General features: G+C 44.7%; 1 protein-coding gene across 2 annotated transcripts in view; it reads left to right on the forward strand.

The window, feature by feature from the left end:
- LOC136632753 (protein kinase C and casein kinase substrate in neurons protein 1-like) overlaps window positions 1-19,822 on the forward strand; it is a 57,691-nt gene that overhangs the window by 810 nt on the left and 37,059 nt on the right. The window contains exon 2 of one of the 2 annotated variants that reach the window (XM_066607889.1): window positions 16,898-16,974. The exons of the other annotated variant lie outside the window; for it this stretch is intronic. The gene's annotated coding sequence lies outside the window, so the exon portion shown is untranslated. The remainder of the gene's footprint in view (window positions 1-16,897; window positions 16,975-19,822) is intronic. 2 annotated transcript variants of the gene reach the window in all.

Below are 19,822 nucleotides of genomic sequence, written 5' to 3' on the forward strand. Positions count from 1 at the left end.
GCCACAAAAGTTCACATGTTATAAAATGAAAAGTTTAGCAAGTTTCTAATATTCTTTATATTTCAGTTGCTTATCAACATCTCTACTTGATATCATATATGTAAAAAAAACCCCAAAACTTTAAAATATAGGAAGGATATATAATTCTCCACAACTAATTGTTTGGCGCTCTTCAGCAAACTGGCTACTGTTTATGGCAACCTGTTCAGGTATTCTGTCTGGACTGGGGTCTATGATACAGACTGAAGCTGTAGTATAACAGTGACAGTCATGCGGAGGGGAATTATTTCGCCCCCACAAATTTCAGCTCTATTAGATTACCTTATAAGTTATAAATGCAGCAGCGGGTGATATAGATATAATAGAGGTTTCTGTTTGTACAATTTCCTTAAGGAGTATATACAATACAGTCAGTGTAGATATGGCAAACAGGGATGGACACCCGCACGCCAGGGGTTGATGTATCTCACTAACTCACCTTACAATTAAGCATAGATCACACCCCAAACTCTCACTGCTACCACCCCTTGGAGAAGGGACCTGCATACATATACCCATACTGCTCTCCACCACCACAAGGTCTGTACTTATTAAAGTTTTTAGGCTTTAATATAAAAATGCAGTGTTTACAGGAAAAAAAAAAAATGACATACAATAAGCGCAAAAGAGTTATGAAGATGAAATGGAGAAACATACAGAAACCTAAAACTTACAGGGAGTTCTAAAGTCTTTGCATTCCTGAGGGTGGATGAAAAAATGGTGCCCATTTTACCACAGGCTGTCCTCATCAAATGTGACCATGTCCTATTGACCGGCATAACTTTTTATACTTTCCACACTGGACCTCAGAAATGTAGTTCGTTAAGCAAATCCCTAGCCCAACACTGGCTGTTAGGTAGCAATGGGGTAAACCTAATGAATATCTAACAGTCCACCTTCTTGCACTTCCTGCCCCCCAGTTGGTGGAGGGGGATGTGGATTAGGGCAGCACATGTCCTTTTGCTTTACCTTTTGAAGCTTGTCCAAACTGCAGCTGGCTTCCTATAAACCAGCTTTGGGTGGAAGAGACCCTCTTCATGGATGAGAGCACCCTACAAAGCTTTTTCCTGTAATAAAACCTCTGCGATGGTGCCAAGAGCTTACCAGATAAGAACAATTAAACCTTGTGGGTATCCACTCTATACACATATATACAGTCATCTTATATTATCATCACAGTTGGGAGGAGTACATTTACCACCAATATTATGTTCTACCATTTATACTATATTTTATATACTTGTGTTGTTGCTCAGGCAACTAATCCATTTTCAAATTTTGAAACTGGGAAATATAGCAGAAATGTAATTGGTTATAATTAGTGATGAGCGAGCATACTCGCTAAGGGCAATTGCTCGATCGAGCATTGCCCTTAGCGAGTACCTGCCTGCTCGAAAGAAAAGGTTCGGCTGCCGGCAGCAGGCAGGGAGCGGCGGGGGAGAGCATGGAGGAACGGAGGGGATATCTCTACCTCCCTCTCCCCCTCCCCCGCTCCCCCTGCTCACTGCCGCAACTCACCTGTCACCCGCACCGGCACCCGAACCTTTTGTCTCGAGCGGGCAGGTACTTGCTAAGGGCAATGCTCGCTCAAGCAATTGCCCTTAGCGAGTATGCTCGCTCATCTCTAGTTATAATTTTTATAATACCACGTCTCCCTGATCTTTATCATAGTCTAGCACCTCGTGATACCAAGTCATCATAAGTGTCAGTTGCAGTAAGTTTCAAAACTTTTAGATCATAAGAGTCTGCTCATTAGTTCCAGCGTGTTGTTGTCAGTGTTTGTCCGGTTTATAGTGATACTAAAGAGTTAAGTTGTTTTCACCCACTGCAAAGCAAGCCTTTCATGCCCCTGGGCTCTTGGCAGATATGAAGTGGGAATTCCATTAGCTGCAGTTGTCCGGTCTCAGAGCTAGTATTTTAGTTCATATACAGTAGTCAGACAAAGGACTGTATTCTCCTGAGTCCGAGTAAGAAAAAAGTGTCTGGGGAAAAAAATTATATAAACGGGGCGTGTCGCCTCATTTTGCAAACATCCTCCAAATAAACTAATGACGCTTAAAGGGACCCTCTGGTCCTAGACAAACAAAAATGACGGTACTGCTTCTCTGACTATCTGATGCTCACTACGACACTATATGCTGATTGGGCAGTGTTACCCATGTGAGCAGCACTGACCAGTCAGGGGAGCATGTAGTGCCTTAGACTATTGATGCATACTAATGTACAATGTGCATCAGGTAGCTAGTGGTGCGGCCATCTTTGTTTGTCCAGGATCGGAGGACCATTTAAAGGTACCAACATTCATCAGTCGTTACCACTGATAATTCTGTTATAGGATGTCCAGATATCCCAGGGTCAACATGCATAAAAGCAAATGGGCAGAAGGGAGTTTTTTCGTGCGCATCCCAAAAACGGGTCTTCTAAAAATAAAACCTAATCACTATATAAATGAAAAGTACTGAACCTTTGTAATATACTTTTTCTTTCAATTTCTCACATGGTGGTGGTGAGGGGTGGGGGGGCAAGAGTGAGGTTATGCTGCTCCAGAACAGCGTGCAGCGTCTGACGTCAGGAAATGTGCATGTATGTATGTGTGATAAGAAGACCAGCTGTATCAGCAGCTGCAGTTCATCAGATTCTGTGTCTATGCATGTGTAGACAGAGAACTACAGTACTGGGGCCACAGTGAGGGTCCAACTGTATATTAATTGCAAGGGGCCACAGAGCAAAGAAGGGCCACAGCGTGGAGTCCTGTTATGAATTGTGGCCACGGTGTGGTACTGTAAGTAATTGAGGCCAAAACGGGGTCCTGTTAGTAATTGGGGCTACAGCGAGGGCACTATTACTTAGTGGTACCACCTCAGGGGCACTATTACTTAATGGGACCACAATGGGAGCACTATTAGTAATTGGAACCACATTGAGTGCACTGTTACTTAGTGGTACCACAGGGTGGGCACTATTACTTAGTGTGGCTCTATTACTTAGTCAGACCACAGAGCGGGCACTATTACCTGAGTGAGAACACAGCATGAGCATTATTATGTAGTGGGACTACAGTTGGGGCACTGCTACTATAGGGAGGCAATGAGAAGTCCATTAGGGGTTGCAGCAGCAGGTTGGGGAGAGTGTACAGAAGCAGGATTTGTGGCTGGAAGAAATTTCAGTGGAGATCTGAAGCCATAGAGAAGAAAACCAAATATTGACAAATCCAAACAGAGAGAACATCACCTGTGATCACTGGAGGTAACAGCACTGTAATCACTAGTCAGTATTTGAGTACTGGAGGGGAATTCTGAGTTTTGCTAGAGCCCCTGATTCTCAGCCTGCTCACTTCATAGATCTGTATCATACCGTGACTTTTGGTTAGTAGACCCATGGTCAGGCTGGGACACTCATCTGTAAAATGCACCCTTAATATGCTTGTCTGAAACTTACCATATAGAGAAGAAATATAGTTTCTGGCTGTGGTGCTGTATTTATATTATGAGCTTGGTTCTGGTACCTTTTTTATCTTCTGAGATTGTTCTGATACTGTATTTATGTACTGAGCTTGGTTCTGGTACTGTATTTATGTATCAAGCTCAGTTCTGGTGATGTATTTATGTTATGAGCTTTGTTCTGGTGCTGTATTTATGTTAGGCTTGGCTGTGCTGCTGAAATTATTTTAAATAGATAAGCAAGTTAAGGATGGGAGAACATGCTGTAGCTGGCCACATTCAGCCAGACCATGCCCACTAGCAGTAGTTAAAAAATTTTCTAGTAATTTAAATGGCCCGGGTTTGGCTGGGTGTGGCCTGCCGCACTATGTGTATAGACCCTTATGCCTCATGCACACAGGCGGATTTGAATTGCAGAATCCGCGATAGGCACCTGTGTGGGAGATCTGCTATTCAAGTCGCCCGTAGGAAAGCATGGTGCGTCCTCAGCTCCACGCACACATGCGGATTTGATTTGCAGATTCTGCGAGTGAAAAATATATCGCAGCATGCTCCATTTTAGGGCTCACACCCACTGGCGTTTTATTCTCTCTTGCACTGCGAGATCAAGTGAAAACACGCGCCTCGCAGCACAAGAAAAACACTGTAATATCGCCAGTGTTTTCATTAAGGCCAGCGGCAGCAGTGCTAGCCCCATTGAAAACATAGGGCGAATACGCGGACTTCTGCCACAGCTGTGGCAGAAGTCCAGCATGCTATCCCATTGCTTTCAATGGGGTCGGCGCTGCTGCCAGCCCCATTCAAAGCAGTGGTTTGTGGCAACACCAGCAGTATGATTTTCGGGGAAGTGCTTGAAATACAAGCCCTTCCCTGAAAAATCATCATCAGCTGGTTAAAAAAAAAAAATAATTTACTCACCTTTCTGCCGCTCAGACGCGTCCTCCAGCTGGCTCCCCTGCACTGCTGTCCAGCACTTTTAGCAGGCAGTGATTTAAAAATCCCTGAAAGGGCTGTGCTGATTGGCTGAGCACTCAGCCAATTACGGCCAGCGCTTAGCTATCCCGCGGAGATGATGGAAACTCCTGCCACAACTGTCACAGCTGTGGCAGAAGTCCACGGTGTTCTTCCAATGTTTTCAATGGGGCTAGGGCTGCTGCCACTGGCCACATTGAAAGCCCTGCCGATTTTACAGCGTTTTTCGCTGCGTGGCGAGTGTTTTCACTTGTTTTCGCAGCGCAAGAGAGAATAAAACGCCAGTGGGTGTGAGCCCTTAGTGTGGATTCGGCGCGGACGGGTTCCATTGATCTCTATGGAAGCATTCGATCCGCAATGCATCCGCAATCACATTGTGGATTTGTAGGTGGATACTTCTCAGGCCTCCCTCACTACTTTTTACGGTGTTTAGCGCTGCGCTTTCAGCACTGCACTAAACGCTGTCAGAGGCTTTTCAATGTAGCCTCCCACAAAGCGCAGACAGTCGCTCGAACGCAGCACTTTTCAGCTGTGATTTTCGAGCGGCATCTGTCCTATTTTTGAACGTTTAGCGCTCCTCATCAATGATGCCGAAAGTAAAATGCGGCAAAGTGCTCCGATTTAAAATGCTACGATTTCCGCAATGCTTGTGTGAGGGAGGCGTTAGGTTGCTTGGAGACCAGGCAGGGAGGTGGGGGAAGGCACCATTGGGCTAGCGATTTTTTTTTCCACACGGCCGATTTGCTGTGCATTTGCGTATATCCGCGCAGAAAAACCAATGAATCCGCAATCTCCCGCAAGCATTGAAAATTCATTTACGCAATGACTCGCAGCCGGTCATCCTCAGTGTAAATCTGCATGCGGAATCTGCGCATGTGCAGCTACTCATGGGCCATGAAGTGTGCTTTCCCCCAGGCTAACATTTGTCAGCCGGCCCCTGATGTTCTGTGAGGTAATCAGTTTGTACTGCAGACTGATACATTCTTGCAAACATTCTACATTGATTGATATATTGTAGGGAGATTTGTGCAGCTGCTGTTGATGTATTTAGCTCACAGGGCATTGCCTAGACAGTACAATGGTATTCCCTTCTCCGCTGAGAGCAGGACAAAGTATGGTGGGTTTAGCAGCCTCTGGTTATAAACAAGATTGTTCTTCACCAAAATCTACTAAATAGTGGAGAACTGAAACACAAAGGGGCACGATGTACCTAATAAATAGTGAGGCACACACTTCTTCATACATTTGGTTCAACCTGGCGTAGATTTTTTATATCATTTTTAGCAGTTTCTTGTGTAAATTATACATAAATGTGTTGAGATGAGGCAGCCGGTACTGTTGTATTATGTCGCCACCAGAAGTTAGGATTGGAGACATAATTCAGCTGGGTTGACGCCCCCAGTTAGTGATTAGCTGTCCCCACTGCTCGGTCGGCTCTGATTGCCTTGCCTGTCCCCGCTGCCCTCTCGGTTCTGAAATGCCATGCAGACACAGATCGGCGCGCCACTGTCCTCTCCCCTGACTACGTCCTGTCCCCATGCTGTAGCACTGCTCACTGCACTCAATGAGACCGTTCCACTGCTCTCTGCAGTTTCAGGGGATGCGGCTGCTGACGGCTACTCCACTCCATTCAGCAGCTGTCACCGCCGCCGCTGCCGAGAGGCGGATGAGGAGCGGAGTAGCCCTTAGCGGCCGCATTCTCCCACACTCCCTTCACCAGCTGTCAGGGGTGTCGATGCTGACAGCCAGTGACACACGCACAGGGGAGCGGAGTAGCCCTCAGCGGCTGCATCTCGCAGCTACAATGGGGAGGAGGATAGTGTGGCTGGCACTGGGGGAATCTCGGTGCTATAGCTGGGGGGAAGGACAGTGTTGCTGGTGGCGGGGTGGCTAGGGGGGAGGACAGTCTGCACAGCACATCACAGCCGAGACCCCAGCTGGGGCAGCCAATCACTAACTGGAGGCGTCAACCCAGATGAATTATGTCGCCACCCCTAACTTCCAGTGGCGACAAAATACAACAGTACCGAGGCAGCCATCCCTCCTCTCTACCTGGCTTGTACCCTTTTCTGGAAAATGGCAGATGGCGGCACTGAACACTAACAGTCATAAAATATTTGCTCAAGCAAGCCTGGCAAAAAATTGTCTATGAATGTCCACCAAAGTATATTAAAGAGTTACAGATTTCTTCATTATTAAACTAGACAACCCCTTTAAGGGGGCACCTGTAGCTGGGGCACTAATGTAAGTATATGAGACTGGTGCAAACTTTTACAGGGGCATTAGTGCTTACTTTTTAGGAATTTGGGTGAAATATTGTATCTTATTTCCTATAGGGGTCTTAGTGGAATCACTATTAATACTGCTAAGAAGTTTTTATGGTAATCATAAGGGTCTCAACAAACCTCATAGTGGACCTATTAGAAATAGGAGGAGAACATACTGTACTGTGTTGAAATGGCTACCAAAATTAACAAATGGATATAATGCAGTCTGACAACATTGTCTTTACTCTCATTTGAGAGTCACCACTAGGGAGCACCAAACAGACAGGGGGAGAAGGGGGCTGTTTGTCCGCGGGCCTTATGGCAGTGGTTTATTAATGGTACTCTGTGAAATTTGTTCCAGACAGCCACAAACACTATAAAGGCCAATGATGAGATAACAACTACAAAATGAATTTAGTTTAATGGCCAGAATATGCTACTCCTTGGATACAACTCCAGGCAACATAGCCTTAGGCATCCAATTAGAGGGAACTCATGCAGAACGGTCTTTGACTGTATTTGAATAGCTCTGAAGAAGTGCCACAGAGATACAGTAATCACTGCCCAGAAGTAACCTTCCTTACACTCTGCCTGTATTGTAGCCTGGGAAATAATGTAATTTCTGTAAAGTCAATACAATATAACTTGTCACGTCTCATTTCAAACCCCCTTCTGAAGCAATGTTAGCCGAGACCCTTGGGCTAGACTTCTGGCTGTGAGTAGAGGAAAAAGTTCATTTTATTGGGAAAGGCCTTTCTATTCACACCTCCTTGGTTGCTGAGCTGCAGAAGATTTCAAGATATGTGGCAGGCAGTTTCTATTCTCCATTTACCTCTCTGCCCGTCCTCTCTGACTTCATGCCCCTAAAAAACCGCAGGAAAAGATAAAGCCAAAGACCTATTATAGTCATAAAATGCAGAGTGCTAGTGGATTTTTTCGGTATTTCTGCACAGCTGCGTGTGTAGAAGAGACAAGCCCGTTGGGATGATGGATGAAGTGCTGGGGGGGGTTAATGGAAAAAATAAGCTGGAGAAAAGTTAGAAAGCAAAGTATGACAAAGAGTAGTGAACATCACGAAAAGGAAAATATGAAAAGCTACATGCAGAACATGTGAACAGAGATATGAACAGAGTTATAAATTGCCAGTATTGTTAGGATCCAAAGACCACTGATTTCTTGGGATCCATTCACACTTTAATGTATATGAATGTCCTCAGATGGCAGATTTTAAGAGAACCGAATAGTATTCTAATATTATTTGTTGATTTTTTTTTGTTGACTTTTTATCTTTCTCCAACTTCACAGAGACTAAAGGCTCATGCACGTGATTGTGTTAGGGTGCCTACCCACTAGCAATGCAAGAGCAATGATTATGAAACCAATGATTTCACACTCAATTGCGATTTTTTTTACTCCAGCCTCACAGCGCAGAGAAAAAATCTGCAATATCGGTCAGTGTTTTCAACGGGGTCAGTGGCAGCAGCGCTAGCCCCATTAAAAACATAAGGCGTACATGACAGACTTCTGCCACAGCTGTCACAGCTGTGGCAGAACTCCAGTATACTGTCCGATTACTTTCAATGGGGTCGGCACTGCTGCGGCCCCATTGAAAGCAGTGGGTTGCAGGCAACCCCCGCAGCGATGATTTCGCCCATCCCTGAAATATAAGCCCTTCCCTGAAAATCATCTCTAGCTGGTGAAAAAAAAAATCAAAATTAAAAAAAAAAAAAAATATATATATATATATATATATATATATATATATATATACATATACTCACCTCACCGCCGCGTCCTCCGGCTGGCTCCCCAGCACTGCTGTGAAGCTCTTTTTGAAAGGGCTGTGCACTGCCTGTGATTGGTCACAGCGTTCTTCACAGCAGTGTCAGGGAGCCAGCCGAAGAACGCAGCAGAGAGGTGAGTATATATTTTTTTCACCAGCTAGGGATTATTTTCAGGGAAGGGCTTATATTTCAAGCCCTTCCCTGAAAATCATCGCTGTGGGGGTTGCCTGCAACCCACTGCTTTTAATGAGAGCACAGCAGCGCTGACCCCATTGAAATCACATCTTGGACTTCCGCCACAGCTGTCACAGCTGTGGCAGAAATCCGCAATATACTCCCTATGTTTTCAATGGGGCTGGCGCTGCTGCTGCCAGCCCCATTGAAAGCAATTAGCGATATCGCAGAGTTTTCTTAGCGCAGTGAGGCGTGTGTTTTCACTCGCTCTTGCAGCATAAGAAAAAATATTGCTAGTGGGTAGGCACCCTTATGGATCTGTTTTGTATAGAGCTATAACACAGCTGCCATAGATGTCTACAAGGCTTCTACTGTACGCTCTATGCCTCTGGTTTTCATACATAGGGACCTAATGAGGCCTGAAAGGCAGAGCATGAAAGCGGTGAGGAGCAGTACATGTATTAGATCAGCTGCCCACTGTGGCAAGCTTAATGGCACAGTTATAGGCAGGTCATCTGAGACCAGTGAGTAACATGTGATATGAATGTGCCAACCCATATCTGACGTGATATGGATTTACTTTACTATCTGTTCTATTCTACAGGACTTGGAGATACAATATTTTTTTATGAACAAAGAAATGATAATAACTAATGTAACAACAAGCAAGCAGGTTAACTTTTACCATAGATTCCCCTGACACTAACTACTGCTAAGGCCTCAGGCACTAGGCATGGACAGATACCGTGTAGGGAATCCCGCACGGAATCCGCCCGTGCCCACTGACGGCGACCCTGCTTAACTGTAATTTCTTCTTTTCTTCTGTACTGCGGATGTGCCCCGGTGCACATGCGCAGTACAGATTTCTCTCTGCGTCACTAGGCGATGACGCAAATCCTGCAACACTTCTGCAATGCTCATTAAGGAAGTGCCGCAGGACTGACAGCTTCCATTGACATCAATGGAAGCCATCCCTGCATATCCCGCTCTAAAATAGAGCATGCTGACATTTTATTTTCAGCACGTTGTGTCCGCAAATAAAATCCGCTTATGTGCATGGAGAAAGGAATCTCCACACACATCTATGGGCAAATTGAGCAGTGGATCCCCCGCGCCGGTGACAACTGTGGGATCTGCAATTCAATTTGCCCTGTGTGCATGAGGCCTAACTAAATCCTAGGATCAATAATACTCTGTGTACAATATGAAATAATAATGATATTGAAAAGAGTATCAATAAAGCTATAAAGAGAATAGTCCTGTTAGACAGCAATATAAATCACATAGTCTATCCTTTAAGGGGTTAATGCTCTCCTACTAAAAACACAGTCCACTTGAGATACAGTTTTTGAACCCCAACCAATATATATTTCTTCCTATTCAGAGCAGGCTTGCTGGCTAACTATTTTGTCCCTGGCAGTGTGCACATATATTTGTTGGAGGCCAGCCCCACTTACGGCGTTGTGTAGAGGTTACCACTTCTACTGATTCAGGTTAACTCGCGTCAGAGGTACCACTCCACTGTGTCATTCCCATTACTCCTGGATGCAGCCCTGACATCCACAGCAGGTTGTAACCCTAGCAAGCAGTCTCTGAATCCTTTGGTCAGTACTCTCTCTGGCCTCCATAACAACCCCTCTCACTTCCAGGGGTCCAGGCTCCTCCTACCCTATCCAGTCTATCTCCAGAAGCAGCTCTTCTGCAGACTGTTACACCTCTTTCTACAGCTCCCATCAGTACCTCAGCTCTTATTCACAGTTCCTGCTGTTTTCCTCAGTGACACAGAAAAAATTGTCCTTTAGATAGCCAGGGCTTCAGCTACCAGAAAGTTCCCAGTGAGCATGCTCAGTTTAGTTTAGAGTGGCCATCTTGGTGCTCTATTGTGGAGTTCAGTACACCCCAGGCATTGCCACACCTTCAGTCTTTTCAGAGGTAGTATTAACGCCTTAGGGGGGAATCCCTTACTTTGAATGGCTGAGTGTTGCCTGCGATTGGCTAGGCGCCTCAGCCAATCAGAAGCAGCTCTTTCAGCAGGCAGGGATTTTAATTCCCCGCTGCTGAAAGAACTTCAGTGCAGTGCTGAAGACAGCGGAGACAGGATGCGGCTGAGGCCCGGCAGCTGAAGAAAGGTGAGTAGGATTTTTTTTTTAACACCAGTTTGGGTTGTTTTTCAGGGAAGGTTTATATTTAAAACCCTTTCCTGAAAAACAATTAAGGGGTGTCGGCAGCTGGATCCTCTACCGCAGCTGTCATCTGTGACAGCTGCGGTAGGGAATTCTTTATTTCCTGTGAGAATGAAGAAAACATCTGCCGCATGTGGCAGATGTGTTCTTCATCACCGCGGGGGACACCATTACTACAGCTGTCACTGTGTGGTCACCTTTACTACAAGGGGGCGCTGTGGGATGTCACCATTGCTACAGGGGCCGCTGTGGGGTGTCACTATTAATGCTGGGGTCACTCTGTGGGCTGTCACTATTACTACTGGAGGCTACTGTGAGATATCACTATTACCACTGGGGCCGCTGTGTGGGATGTCACTATTAATGCTGGGGCCGCTCTGGGGGATGTCACACGTGCCTGTGTGTAGATTGTATGTGATGCGAGCGTCTGCAGAACGAGTGTCTCATTTTCCTCATCCACCTCACTGCATGCTCATTGTATCTCCCACAGTGAGGAGGAGACTGAATGGAGCTATGGCCGCATATGTGCAGTACCTGTCCATTAATTGCCAGTGGGACTACTAGAGATAGCCAAGTCCAAGTGCTCGGCTATTTTGGTCAGCCCAACTAAAATTAAGAGGGGGGGGGGGGCAGCTGCTCATGCGTGGCCACAGTTCCTTTTATTCTCATGTCACTGCGGGTGGAAGAAGTGACCCCACAGTGACAAGAAGAGTGGGACATGGTGCCCCTATTTTTGGGATTGGTGGAGCTCTCAGCAGTGAGACCACCATCCATCAGACTTCTATAAGCTATCCTATGAGTTATTCCCATCTTATAAAGTCATGGCACACCACATATGCCATCCTTTTATGATCGGTAGGGCTGCAGTGTGCTGATTGAGTGCTGCGCCTCCTTCACAGTCCTTCCCTACACAGCGGTGCTCCATGACCGGGAGTGTCACTACTGTATAGGAAAAAACAATGAAGGGGCCATAGAGCTGAATCAGTGTCGTCGCGCCTTCACTCTCAGCATTAGCAGGAGTCTCAGAGGTGAGATTCTCACCAGTCCTAGCAATATGCCATCACTTTAGGAGATGGGAATACCCCTTTAACAGGGCTCTAAGAAATGGTGACTTACTTCCAGGAATAGAGCCACTGTTGTGCATGAACTGGGTCTGATATTGCAGCTCAGACTTATTCACTTGAACGAAGACGACAGCCATGTTTTCTTATATAAACCCTAAAAGTACAAACAATATAAACCCTCTAAGTGTAAATGGCTGTCTTAGGACTGAAAAATGATTGATCTTACAATTACTTGTGTGTTTTCTTTGTAGTTTGCAAATATGTTTTTTCAGCTGAACCTTGGATTGGATCTCTAACATTATTAAAAAAATGCAATACCCAGCTCACCCCTGCCAAGCACGCAGAGAGAGAGAGAGAAATTCCAGCATCCACGAAATAAAAAATAATTCTGTCTTTATTTTGGGAATCTCTAAAAATCCATCACACACAGCAGTCAGAGCTTACGCGTTTCAGGCAAGCATAAGGCCCTTAGTCATATATTGCTGACTGCATTCCTGAAATAAGTTACATTTTATCTCATGGATGCTGGATTTCTATTTTTTTTACATTTTTGGGATTATAAAGTTAGAAAGCTTTCATTTTACCCTTCTTCCCTTTAGCATCCATTCCTGACTGTAACTAAGAAGAAATGCAAAGTGAATAAGGGTGCATTCACACATAGCAGAAATGGTGCAGATTTTTCATTGCACCAAAATCCGCACCATTGGTGTGCATTTTGGCATGGTTTTTGATGCAAATCAAAATCCAGATTTGGTTCTTGACATGAATTTCAGGTGAATTTTCCTTTCCATGTGTACATATCCCAAAAGGGGTTTGTTCAGAGTAAAAAAAAACATGGCTACTTGGTTTCAGAAATAGCGCCATAGCTGTTCTCAGGTTTTATAGAGCTGAATTGCAATGCTGGACACAACCCATGGACAGTGTGGTACTTTTTATTTAATCCTGGAAAGCCCCTTTAAGATTCTGGACCACCATAGCCATGTTCCTTCCAATAGACCAGTAACCTGCACCTTGTATAGTGAAACAGATCCATCTAGCATTAGTAGAGAATGTGTAGGCGGTGGATGGTATTCGCTCAGTAGCGGGTCTTCTGCTCTATGTATTTAGAAGCATTACTAGTCCGTTCGGGATTGCATGCTTGCATTCACTACATGCCAGGGTGGGTCTTGCTTTCTCCTCATGTGCAGTAGGCTATACATAGCATGCTACTATGCAGCATTCACTGCGCCTCTCATTTTACTCCACAAGTACAAGAATAGAACCAAGAGACATAGAGAAAGCAATGAAAGAGTAGAACAGTAGGGTCATGAGGGTGCAAGTACTGTAGGAATGTCTTCAAATAGTAGTTGCCTTATGGCTCGCTCGTTCATATCAGCATCGAAGGTTGCTGAATTCCATTAACAAACAGGACAAAATAGCACTGCATGCTGCAAGCTCCACACCCCTTTGGTCATTTGATTCAGCTAGGCAGGGTAGAGTAGGCGGTGCTCACACGAGCAGTCTGGATTCAGCATGTGGGTTCCCACAGCAGAATCCGGCTGTGATCCTGGCCCGCACCACCGCATACCTGCTTTTTCTGTAGTGCGGATAACTGTGGACGCTCGCCGTCAGTCATGTGCAGTGCAGTTTTTTTTTAAATTTGCTTTTCCCAAGCCGCCGATAGGCAATGACGCGGTCAATTGGGGATGGGCTGCAGGTCGGACAGCTGCCATTGACTTCAATGGAGGCTGTCCACGTGGAGTCCGGCACAAAATACTGCATGCTGCAAGTTTTTTCCTCCGCTCGTGGAATACGCGATTAGTTTCTGCTAGTGTGAAGTAAAAAGCGATTTTACATACCATTGAATGCATGCCATTTGCTGCAGATCATCCGTGCGGACGCCGACCAAAGATTCTGCAATAGATATCCGCCTGTATGAGACCGGTCTGAGACAGAATGAACCTGTGTGAAGCTCATTTTGTCTACAGGGATAATATTGCTCATACATTGCATTGGAGAAATTTTTAGGCCTTTTTGCTGAGAATTCCTCTTGGATGCATATGTGTAACACAGATTTCTGTGGTCATAGTTTAAGCAGGATGGTGGCAGCATTTTAACATAACAGTACAGGCTTGCGGTAGTATTTGGCCCCCTTCCATAGTTACTAAAGCTCCCACCCAGGGGATATCACACAAACTGGAGAAGTGTCAGAGGGAGAATTAATCTCTCAAACAGAACAGCTAAAACCAACTCTATCTACTTTTCAGAAGTTTCCACAATCATCTGCCAATATACTCAGCTCCCTCTAACTCTATTCATCTTGTTCCCTTCATGCCATGCTGATGGATCAGGGAACGGCATACATAACAATCACCTAATTTCTTCTTTTTGGAGCAATCCATGTACATTGTGGAATCGGGGAAGAGAGGGAGGGGAAGCTGCAGAAATTGAAAGGGGTCTGGGACTAAAGTATTAATAACCTATCGGTCATCAATAATTTATCTCTGTGGGTCTGCTATTCAGGATCCCCGCTGATTAGCTGATTGAAGCGACAGCAACATTTGGGTAAGCGCCACAGCCACTTCAGTCCATTCAGTGTACATTGTATAGCGGCTGTTCCTGGTATAGTAGCTCAATTCCTTTCACTTAAATGGGACTTTGCTGCTCACAGGCCATGTGACCGCTGAATGTGACATTGTATGCCTGAAAAGAGGCCATGACACTTCTTTAATCAGCTGATCGGCAGGGGTCACGAGTGGCATACCCCACTGATCTGATATTGATGACCTGAGTCATGGTGCCTGTACAGGAAGCACGATATATGGAGCATCAAATAAATAGTTTACAGAAATTGTCATCAGAAATGCAAATATTTACAAAGGGGTTAAATACTGTACAATGTTTGGGTCTGGAAGCTTTTATGTCAGTGAAGGCCAACGCTCTGCTGATCTCTGGAAAGGTTTTAAATGACTCTTCCATTATTAACATCACAAGGAGGAGACGTCTGCTGAATGTCAACTATGACTGCAATGATAGATCAGCATAGCTTGCTCCAACATGCGTCTCCAGCTTTGTATCCCCTTAATCTGGGATATGCCAGGAAAATGCCTAGAAGGCAATCCCATAATTATTATGTCATCAGAATTGTCTGCTTTAGTTGTGGAATGTCTAAACACATCAGTACTCTGGCTGAGCAGCATCACTGGGACTGCTATGGGAGTCAATATTACTAATGGGGCCCTAGGGAACACTGTTACTACTGTGGCCACTATGGAGGTTACTATTTCTACTGTGACCACTATGGGGGTCACTATCACTACTCAGGCCAGGGTGGTGGTCCCTGTCACTACTGCGGCCACTGTAATGGTCACTATCACTGCTAGGTCCACTGTGGAATGGGGGTACTATTAGTTACTAGGACCACTGTGAGGGGGTCACTACTACTACTGGGACTACTATGGGGGAGTCACTAGTACCACTGGGATCACTATGGGCGGGTCACTATTACTACTGGGACCACTATGGGGGGGGGTCACTATTACTACTGGGACCACTATGAGGGGGTCACTATTACAGCTGGGACCACTATGGGGGGGGTCACTATGACTACTGGGACCACTATGAGGGGGGGGTCACTATTACTACTGGGACCACTATGGGGGGGTCACTATTATAACTGGGACCACTATGGGGGGGTCACTATTACTACTGGGGCCATTATTGAGTTCACTATTAGGGCTTATTCACGTAGACGTAAGCGCAGTAAGACCTGTGTCTGCAGGTGGCGTCCGCGTGAATCTCTTGGGAAATCTGTACTGTGGATGATCGCCATGGCTCGCCCTCGGACATGCGCGGTACAGATTTTTATTCTTTTAATCTCCTGCTCTTAACGCAGAATCTGCGGCCCATTTCCATGATGTACGTCTTCACATTTTGAGGTTTCAACCGATTAGTCAGAGGTAGTTTATTCTGCTATAAAACTCCTGTTTGGGATGCTGGGACTTTCTATGAGACAGATATTCCCTAGTTTGTTTTCTACATTGACGGTCTGGCATTGACATAAGGTGCTGTACCCAACATGTCTTTACTGAGTCATGTGTCCACATCAAACGCTAGTGTAAAATAGTTTATAAACCAAGGAATAAGGGTCCGCTTAGACAAACCAATTTATTATGTGAACAAGCGAACAATGTCAGAGCTCACTCGGGCAGCCTGTTTATACAGCAGATAGATCGTTGGTTTGTTGGAATGAGAAACCGTTACGGCGTTCACATTCACTCTATAAGTAAATGAGCGCTGTTTAAACCGAACAATAAGTGAACGAGTCAACGATGATTTTTATGCCTGCATAGAATGAGCTAAGAAAGAAAAGCAAACGATTATATAATGATATCGTTCGTTCCATCGTTAGCTCGTGTTTGGATTGAATGATTATCGATTTTTGGAACAATTACACCGTACAACAATTTAAAAAAAAAACATTTCGTAACAGAAAGTAATTGATATGTTTCTGTAAAATTAAAACCTGCTGATTACACTGGTAAACATTAGCAGCACGTCTCACTTTCAAGTTATTTAACCCCTTAGTGACTAAGCATTTTTTTGGTTTTAAAAGATCGTAACTCCTTTATTTATCCATCGACGTCGCTGTATGACGGCTTGCTTTTTGCAGGACGAGTTGTATTTTTCAATGGTGCTATTTAATCTGCCATATAATGTACTGAAAAACTTGAAAAAAAAATTTAAGTGCAGTAAAATGAAAAAAAAAATGAAAAATTCTGCCATCTTTCAGTGCATCTTGTGTCTACGGCACTCAAACTGCAACAAAAATGGCATGATAATTTTATTCTATGGGTCAGTACGATTACTGTGATACCAAACTTTGGTTAGTGTAGTCTTCACTTAATTGGAGATTCCTAAATACAGTATGACGGCATTTTTTTAAATCTCTATTACATTCCAGCCGTTATTTAAAGGTGTTGTGCTTTTTTTTAGAAGAATCCCCCAATAATAAGCTGATCGCTAGGTGTTCTACTGTTGGGGTCCTCAGTGATCATGGAGGGAACCTGGCAGTAAGTATTCAATTTCTCTGCAGTCCCTCCACAGGGGAAATGAAGTATTACACAGTGCACATTGCAATCAATGGGTCCTCCACAGTGGGAGATGCTCTGTGTATGTGCTCTCTGATCTAGCTAATAAAGTCAGTGGATCCTTTCTATTAACTCTATTAATAATTTAATAATGGATTTTCTAAACCAATTACTTTCACCAATCTCCTTTAGATCATATTTTAAATATCCACTTATTATGCTGAGGAAGGATGTATAGGGAGAGAGCTGTCACTCTGCATGCAGCAGGCAGGGAGAGGCCGTCGTGACCCACCTCTGTGACTTGGAGCTCAGTTCCAAGTCAAACTGTTTATTCTGTAATGCCACAGCGTTTCAGAATAAAACCCCCTCAGGGGCAACAGGCATACATGTCCTGGGTTTATGATGCCCGTGGTGCAGGTGGCATGAACCTGATGATAGGTTCATACACGTTAAAACCACTTGCTATTTCAATAGGAAAAATAAATAATCGCATTCTCATGAAAATCACTTTTGCATGTTAGTGCGATGCAATTTTTTTCTGATTCCATAGAAAATAGCAGGCGAGATCACCCCAAAAAATAGCACATGCTGTGACTTTTCTATCTTGCTCAGGTAAAAAGATCCATAGTAAATAATGGGTGTTGTTTTTGTGCGTCTGGCAACACATGAAACGTGCACCAAAAAATACCCGTGTGAAAGCACTCTCAGGCTTGATGAGACAACCTAAAGACTGTATAGTAATAGCAGAGCCTGAAGATGTTCACATTTATGGGCAGTCATTATTACAGCGACAGGCGCCGGCTTCCTTACAAGACGTCAGATGTACTTAAAGGGGTTCTGACATGAATAATGTTTTTATGCTTTAGCAGCCATTGTTCCCTGGTCTGCCTAATGGACCCAGGGAACCCATGGGTTAATGGCTGCTAAAGCATAAAAATCTTATACTTACCTGTTCTCCTGTTGTTGTTGACATCGGGGGGGTCATCTCCCGGCAGCATATTAGCACTTTCTGCTTAGGTTAAGCAGCCTGACTAGAGCCACCTGATTGGTGCACGCTGTGCAGTCACGTGGTGCCGAAGAGCCAATCAGGTGGCTCTAATCAGCAGCGCTGCTTAACCTAAGCAGAAAGTGCTAGTATGCCTCCCGGCAGACAGTCTTCTTCCTCCAGCAGCCGCGCCGCTCCGGGATCGCGCGCATGCGCAGTGGAGAGGTGCCCTCTGACAGGAGTCAGGACGGGCCGCGTCTCCACTGCGCATGCTCAGCACTCCGGAGTTCAGCAGGACGGACGGGCCGCCCACAGCAAGCACTGTGCGGTCCGTCCGTTCACCTCGGAAGTGCCTGACGGACGGACCAGAGCAGGAAGCGGTCTTTTTGACCGCTCTGCTTTGAAGGCACAGAAGAAGATGCCGGCTGGAGGAGACATGCCTGGCGATCAGGCCAGGCAAGGTGAGTACAATTTTTTTTTTTTCATGTCAGAACCCCTTTAATAATGGATTCAAGAGTAGCTCCCAATGTGATCTCACCATGTTAGAGTGAGGTAATGTATTGATCCCGTCAAGAAACCTTCAGGTTTGTCATCTCATATGTGATACTTGTCCTACACAGGTTCAAGATATGTAAGACTAGAGACACCAAACATGGCATAGGAGAGATTATTTACTCTATAGTTGATATCAGTTCCAGCATGATCGAGGGGTCGCACAAAGATGAAGGGGAAAAATTTGCCTCACCTTCATCTCCCAATTCTGGAGATATGTTTGCTCTCAGTTTACACCCCACAGATGATCCAGAATCTTCATTTAATAACTTTCCCATTATTTTAAGATTGCCCTTCTCCTCTGGGATAATCCAGAGATACGGTGTCTGAGGGATTGTGCATTTGCCTTAATAGCTAAGCCAAAAAAGGGGGGTCCATATAATAGAATTTCCTGTGGCCACCAACTGCTTATCACTAGGAAAAGTATACACATAAATAAAAATAAATAAATATTGTTATTTCTATACCACCAACTTATTCCGCAGTGTCTTCAGGTAATTTTTATTTATTACCCCCCAACAAGCTGGGTACTCATTTTACCGACCTCGTAAGGATAGAAGGCTGATTCAACCATAAGCCGACTACCTGAACCATGCAGGAATTGAACTCGCAACCTTTAGGTTGGGAGCAAGAGCTTAGGACTGCATTTCTGCTGCCTTAACACATCCTTATTAGCAAAAAGAAAATTGGACCAAAGCTGCATTCAGTACTTTACCAGGAAAATGTGATTGTTCTCAGCAAGAGAAGCCATGTAATCTTGTAGATATGATCCCTTTTAATGGCTATCAAAAATACATGGTGTTAATTCGAGCTTCTGAACCTACGCAGGGTTCTTCTTCTATCGAACAGCACTGTTGCATCTCCACTACACAACCTTTTCAGATATGGACATACCTGCATAGGATATATCTTATGAAAATCCTATAGCTGAAATCATCAGTAGATGAGAACACCTATGATACATGAGCTGTGCCATGGAAGTCAATCTAGTTTACCATTTCTGGCCAAATCAACATAGCCATGGAGGTACCAGACTCAACATGTACCAGTATCCTGACATTATTTTATGGACTTAAGGTCATTGGGACATATGACTCAAATAAGCAAGACTGGTTCTAATGGAATGACAAGTGTCTTATCACAGAGGAGATGTGAGAGGAATGTGTTGTGACTGTGCCCCTGACCATCTCCAATGTTGTTTATGCCTCGGTGCCCGAGTCTACAGATGTTTCGGAATAGACACCATGAAACACAATGTTGTACATGGTGTTATTGAAGCGACATTCTCCACGC

Source organism: Eleutherodactylus coqui, chromosome 6 (assembly GCF_035609145.1).
Source record: "Eleutherodactylus coqui strain aEleCoq1 chromosome 6, aEleCoq1.hap1, whole genome shotgun sequence".
Lineage (NCBI taxonomy): Eukaryota > Metazoa > Chordata > Amphibia > Anura > Eleutherodactylidae > Eleutherodactylus > Eleutherodactylus coqui.